This window comes from Hylobates moloch, unplaced genomic scaffold (genome assembly GCF_009828535.3).
Source record: "Hylobates moloch isolate HMO894 unplaced genomic scaffold, HMol_V3 SCAFFOLD_10, whole genome shotgun sequence".
Lineage (NCBI taxonomy): Eukaryota > Metazoa > Chordata > Mammalia > Primates > Hylobatidae > Hylobates > Hylobates moloch.
Window position 1 is genome coordinate 20,502,884 of NW_026652285.1, and position 7,173 is coordinate 20,510,056.

Here is a 7,173-nt window from a genome sequence, read left to right on the forward strand (position 1 = left end):
TCAGGGGATTCTTGTGCCTCAGCCTCCTGAGTAGTTGGGACTATACCACGTCCAGCTAATTTTGTATTTTCAGTAATTCCTACCTCTCAAAGTTTCCCTGAGGATTAAGTATGACATTTCCAGAAGATTTGTAAAGTGTGGGCCACCATGCCCAGCTGATTTTTGTATTTTTAATAGAGACTGGGTTTCGCCCTGTTGGCCATGCTGGTCTCGAACTCCTAATCTCAAGTGATCCACCCCACTCAGCCTCCCAAGTGCTGGGATTACAGGCATAAGCCAGCCCCATCCCCTCTTGACACATATACGCACACAACGTGTACACCCTTGGGGCTCTAGACAATGTATTATATGTGAATCCAGCACAGGGCATGGCACAGCTTAGGCACAACATGAAGTGAAATGAATCAATATAGTATTTTATGCAGATTTTGCGTTTTGTTGGTATAGTGTTTTATCAGCATAATAAAGATGCCAGAATATCTATAAAAGGATACACAAGGCCGGGAGTGGTGGCTCATCCTGTACTCCCAGTACTTTGGGAGGCTGAGGTGGGTGGATCACCTGAGGTCAGGAGTTCGAGACCAGCCTAGCCAACATGGTGAAACTTCGTCTAAACTAAAAATACAAAAATTAGTTGGTCATGGCAGCAGGCACCTGTAATCCCAGCTAATCCTGCTGAGGCAGAATTGCTTGAACCTGGGAGGCAGAGGTTGCAGTGAGCTGAGATTGTGCCGTTTCACTCCAGCCTGGGCGACAGAGTGAGACTGTCTCAAAAAAAAAAAAAAAGAGGATACACAAGAAAACGTTAACAGTAGTTGCCGGCTGGGCGCGGTGGCTCATGCCTGTAATCCCAGCACTTTGGGAGGCTGAAGTGGGTAGATCACGAGGTCAAGAGATCGAGACCATCCTGGCCAACATGGTGAAACCCCGTCTCTACTAAAAATACAAAAATTAGCTGGGCGTGGTGGCACGCACCTGTAGTCCCAGCAACTCGGGAGGCTGAGGCAGGAGAATTGCTTGAACCCGGGAGGTGGAGGTTGCAGTGAGCCGAGATCGCGCAGTGCATGCCTATAATCCCAGCACTTTGGGAGGCTGAGGCATGTGGATCATTTGAGGTCAGGAGTTTAAGACCAGCCTGGCCAACATGGTGAAACCCCGTCTCCACTAAAAATACAAAAATTAGCTGGGCGTGGTGGTGGGCACCTGTAATCCCAGCTACTCTGGAGGCTGAGGCAGGAGAATCGCTTGAGCCCAGGAGGTAACATGCCACTGCACTCCAGCCTGGGCGACAGAGGGAGACTATGTCTCAAAAAAAAAAAAAAAAAAGGACTCCAGAATTTTGCTTGATTATTATTTATTCAGTAAGGTGGTCAAAGATCAGTTTGCTTGGTAACCTCGTACAAAGAAAAACACTATTCCATAGCTCCTCCATAGCTACAGAATGCAAAGGCCCAGAGGTGGCCCATGGGGTGAGGGGATTCGTCAGTGTATCTCACCACTGGACCATTATTTTCAAGTACAAGGTCTGGTAGTGATGGGGTAATGAACAGAAAACCCTTACCTTAGATTTAGATGGAGGTTCAGGTTTTTAATCTGCATCTCTTACCTTCTTTGAAGCCTATTTTTGCAGCCTATATTTTGCAATATAGAATAGTGAAAATTCCTACCTCTAAAGGTTTCCCTGAGGATTAAATATGGCATTTCCAGAAGCTTTTGTAAAGTGGCAAGGACTGTACAAATAATTGGCACCTCACTTTCCCATGTACCTTCTCCCCCCTCCAAGACTTTGCCCATTTTTTCTACTTGGAATACTCTTTTTTTGTTTGTTTGTTTGTTTTTTTTTTTGAAACGGGATGGGGTTTCACTCTTGTTGCCCAGGATGGAGTGCAATAGTGCGATCTCAGCTCACTGCAACCTCTGCCTCCCGGGTTCAAGCGATTCTCCTGCCTCAGCCTCCCAAGTAGCTGGGATTAGAGGCATACACCACCATGCCCAGCTAATTTTGTATTTTCAGTAGAGATGGGGTGTCTCCATGTTGGTCAGGCTGGTCTTGAACTCCTGGCCTCAGGTGATCCGCCCACCTCGGCCTCCCAAAGTGCTGGGATTACAGGCATGAGCTACTGCTGCCTGCTGGAATACTCTTTACCTCTACCATATCCTAGGTAGGGAAATCCTAGTTGTTTAACCTCTATGAACCTCTGCTCTTCTTCAGCAAAATTGAGAAAATAATAGTAGCTACTAAGATCATGTGATAATGAATGTATACAATGCCTGGTCACTGGAAATGTTCAATAATTATTAACTCTTATTATTCTTACTCATTCTTCAAGGCTGGCTGGAATATTACTTTCTCTGCTAAACACTGACACTTCCAGGCATATTATTATTATTATTTTTAATTACTCCCTCCTCTGGTTCTCATGGCTGATTACTCATACCTTTATTATAACATGCACTACTTTTTATTTTAATGGCTTTTTACTCATCCCTCTGGCCACTAGATATGACCTCCTCCTTCTGGGCAAGAAGCATGGGGGCACCTATCTTTCTGTCACTTGGACCTGACATTCAGTGGGTGTTCCATAACTGGTGAACAGAATGGAAATAAGAACATGGTAGCCAGCTGCCCTTCCCCTGGCTATAGATCTTACAGTTTTTATCTAAAAATATGTTCAGAGGCCAGGTGCGGATATATATATGGAGAGAGAGAGAGAGGGAGACAGAGAGGGGGAGACAGAGAGAGAGACAGACAGATAGACAAGGTCTCACTTTGTTGCCCAGGCTGGTCTTGAACTCCCAACCTCAAGTGACTGTCCTGCCTCAGCCTCACAAAGTGTTGGGATTACAGGCATTAGCCACCATGCTTGGCAGCTATATATCTTAGCATTTACTTCCTCTGCTATGCTTATTTTTTCTTCTTCTTTTTTCCCCCAGTGCCCTCATTTTAACAGTACTATACCTATTATATTTCCAAAAAGGCTGAGCCAAGCTTGCACAGAGAACCTGCAAGTCAGGGCCTGAAGGGCTGCAGGGGATGGCAGCTGCTTAAAGGACCAGTTAACTACCTCTGGGAGGCCTCTAAGCTGGGGGAGAGAGGAAGGGCCAGACAGAGGCAGCAGAACATAAGCTGGTGCTTCTTAGTTCAGTGCTCACTTTTTCAAGGCCAACACTTAGCTGCTTTCCCCTGGCAGCTTGGGCAGAGGGCAAACATGTGCGTCCTTGGAGCCACTTCCATACCCTCAGAGGTAACTGACACAACTGAGTGGAACTCAGGAACCTGGATCAAAGCCTCTCTCTCCTTAGCACTAACTACAGTGCATTGGGCTGTCTCTTGGTGCAGCAAGGTTTGGTAGCACCTTGCTCGTGGCACCTAGGCAAGTGCCCTCCGCCTGACAGGTATTAGCAAGTGTCCTGGGGTTCAGGTCTCTGCTGTGCCTCAATCCTCTGAGAAGATACACCATGAAGATCCTTTTCCTTCCCTTCCCTAAAATCCTGGGTCCCATGGCCCTCTGGGGTAGACCTCCAGGGCCAGCCTTTTGTCTTGGTTAAATGCCAGGGATAAATGAAAAAGAGTTCCCACCAGGTCATAAACCTTACACTAAAGAGAATAATCAGAACTTGGACTAGATGTTTTGAAGCTTCTGATTGTGACATCTGTTTGTTTGTTGTTGTTGTTTTTTTGAGATGGCGTCTCGCATTGTCACCCGGGCTGGAGTACAGTGGCGCGATCTCGGCTCACTGCAACCTCCACCTCCTGGGTTCAAGCGATTCTCCTGCCTCAGCCTCCCAAGTAGTTGGGATTACAGGCGGCTGCCACCACGCCCAGCTAATTTTTTGTATTTGTAGTAGAGACATGGTTTCACCATGTTGGCCAGGCTGGTCTCGAACTCCTGACCTCGTGATTCACCTACCTTGGCCTCCCAAAGTGCTGGGATTACAGGGGTGAGCCACCCCACCTGGCCTATTGGTTGAAATTGTTAAGATGACTTGGATGCTGCAACAGCTGCCCTTTTGGGTTTAGGTGTTGTTTCTTCACGAAATCCATGCCTGAATCTGTGGTATACAGCTTTTAGGTGTCTCATTCGACCAGTCCCAGTGGCATTTCATCTTTGAGCCTTGGCACTCCAGTTATACTTCCTCTTGTGCTTGGCAGGGTAGCCACATTTGCCACAGGTCAACTTTTTTTTTTTTGGAGATGGAGTCTCACTCTGTTGTCCAGGCTGGAGTGCAGTGGTGTGATCTTGGCTCACTGCAACCTCCACCTCCCAGGTTCAAGAAATTCTCTGCCTCAGCCTCCTGAGTAGCTGGGATTACAGGCATCTGCCACCACGCTCGGTTAATTTTTTTGTATTTTTAGTAGAGACAGGATTTCACCATGTTGGCCAGGCTGGTCTTGAACTCCTGACCTCATGATCCACCCACCTCAGCCTCCCAAAGTGCTGGGATTACAGGCGTGAGCCATCGCGCCTGGCCTGCCACAGGTCGACTTCTGAAGGTGGTAGGCCTTAGAGCCATAGTGGTGGCATGACTTGTGTGTCTTATTGCAACGCTTGCCAAATGTTGACGTTCCCTTCATCTTGCTTCTGCAGCTGAGACCAAAGAGCAGGAAATTCTTATCAGCCTCTTGGCAAAAACTGGATTCCTGGAATTTCACAGGAAAGATAGAGCAACCACCTTCCCTGGGGGCTGCTTCTTGATTGCCACTGGAGGTGGTAGGAAGTGACCTGGTAGGAAGCCAGCTGTGCCATTCTGTTTGTGTAACAGCATTGCCAGTTAATCCATTGCTCTCTTAGTGAAACATCGGTCACCGGTTCAACCTCAGTTCCATTTCCTATTCAGCCGTGAGATTCCTGGGTTTTGCTTCAGGTTGTCACTGGCTTGTTGTGGGCAACCTTGAGGGAGTTTCTTAAGGTGAAAAGGCTGAGGAGACACAGCAGATTGTGGTAGACCAGTAGCCTCAACTGGGCATGATTTTGCCCCCCAGCCAGGGGGCATTTGTCAACATTCTGACATTTGGCAATTTGTTGTCACAACTTGGGTGGGGATGTCAGCCACTACTGACATTGAATGGGTAGAGGTTAAGGATGCTGCTAAACATACACTACACGAGGGAGTCCCCTCCACAACAATGAATTATCTGGCCCCAAATATGCCAAGGTCAAGAAATCCTGGGGTAGAAAGGCCATGATTGTATAAATGTCGGACAGACGGGGATTCGAATCATTGGCATGCTCTATGACCTTGGGCAAGTCACCACACTTGTGCAAACCTCAGATGAGTCAGCATAAAGCTAAGAACACAGGTTCTGGAGTTTGAATCCCAGCTTTACTAACCAGCTGTGGTTTAGTAGAATTTAGGCAGAATGCCTCACCTCTCTGAGCCTCTTCATTTGCTTACTTACCTGTAAACTGACTTATTCTATAGGGATGTTGGAAGTTAATCATGGAAAGTGCTTAGCATTGTGCATGACACACAGGTGCTCAAATGTTAGCCCACGTTATCATAACTCACACCAGCCTCCTTTTTCCTCTGGGAACTTCTATAGCACATAGCTCATGTAGCCACATATACAATGATGTAGGGCATGGTGTACTTATTTCTACTCTGTTGGTGCCCCAAACTCCTTGAGGGCAAGGACGTTAGAATTAGATTTCTTTGCTTCCCCTAAGGTCCCTAGGAAGATGCTTAAATACCTACATGACTGTCTTTAAATTGCACGTAAATGGAATCCAAATTTTCTGTATGTTTTAACCCTCTTTGCTAGTTGCCTTTCAGTTAGAAGGTGTTCTTAACACCAATTAGATATGTTCTTGGTTTCACTATTTCACATTTTACAGTTGAGGTATAAGGTTTTCACAGAATGGATCCCACTTTACGTTACTACTCCTTTTGAAGCCATCCAATTTGAGACAGACCACGTTCCCAGCATCTTTGCGTGAGTTCTGTCCATGGCTTGCTCCTGAAAGGACTTACAGAAGCAGCAACTATTGATATGCCAACTTAGCTAATTTTACGTGGGTTATCAGTCCCACTTTAGCCAAGAGGGGCAAGACTGGTGGGCATAGACTTTGAGAACCCAAGGAAGATGTTGGACGAAGCTCTTTATAGAATTCATTAGTTGGCACACGCCCCCAAATCATCTTTTTTTTTTTTTTTGAGATGGAGTTTTGCTCTTGTTGCCCAGGTTGGAGTGCAATGGCATGATCTCGGCTCACCACAACCTCCGCCTCCTGGGTTTAAGTGATTCTCCTGCCTCAGCCTCCCGAGTAGCTGGGATTACAGGCATGCACCACCATGCCCGGCTAACTTTGTATTTTTAGTAGAGACAGGGTTTCTCCATGTTGTTCAGGCTGGTCTCGAACTCCTGGCCTCAGGTGATCACCTGCCGTGGCCTCCCAAAGTGCTGAGATTACAGGCATGAGCCACCATGCCTGGCTCCAGATAGTCTTTTATCCCTAGCAAAACTAAGATGATAAATTGGAGCTCCAAGAACCAGGATTGTATACTTTATCTGCTTTAAGAACATTTAGATATTCTGAGAAAGGCTAATTGATAGTGAAAATGAAACCTACAAATGGGGCTAAACACAGGCAGATAGAAGCCTACCTCTACCTTTCACCTGCTATACAACTTCTTTTTTCTTTTGAGACGGAGTCTCACTCTGTCGCCCAGGCTGGAGTGCAGTGGCACAATCTCGGCTCACTGCAACCTCCGCTTCGTGGGTTCAAGCTATTCTCCTGCCTCAGCCTCCCCAGTAGCTGGGATTACAGGTGTACACTACCACGCCCGGCTAATTTTTGTACTTTTTAGTAGAGACAGGGTTTCACGATGTTGGCCAGGCTGGTCTCGAACTCCTGACCTCAGGTGATCCACTGCCTCGACCTCCCAAAGTGCTGGGATTACAGGCATGAGCCACCACGCCCGGCCTATACAACTTCTTTGGGACTAAGTTTCCCTTTCTGTGCCACATTAATTGTTGTGTGACCAGAATGAAAATAGATGGGACAAAAAAAAAAAAAAAAAGAAAATAGATAGGACAACACTGCAGTTAAGGTTTAAGCTGGCCTGGGGGGAGAAATCCCCAATCTGCCACTTACTAGCTCTGTGATACTGGATAAGTTATTTTGCTTCCCCAAACCCTGGGTCTGTCATTTGCAAAACAGTTTTAAAGTT

General features: G+C 46.6%; 1 pseudogene; it reads right to left on the reverse strand.

Moving 5' to 3' along the window:
* Window positions 1–3,977: 3,977 nt before the first annotated feature.
* On the reverse strand, window positions 3,978–4,576 carry LOC116474682 (large ribosomal subunit protein eL37-like; annotated as a pseudogene).
* Between the last annotated feature and the right edge of the window lie 2,597 nt (window positions 4,577–7,173).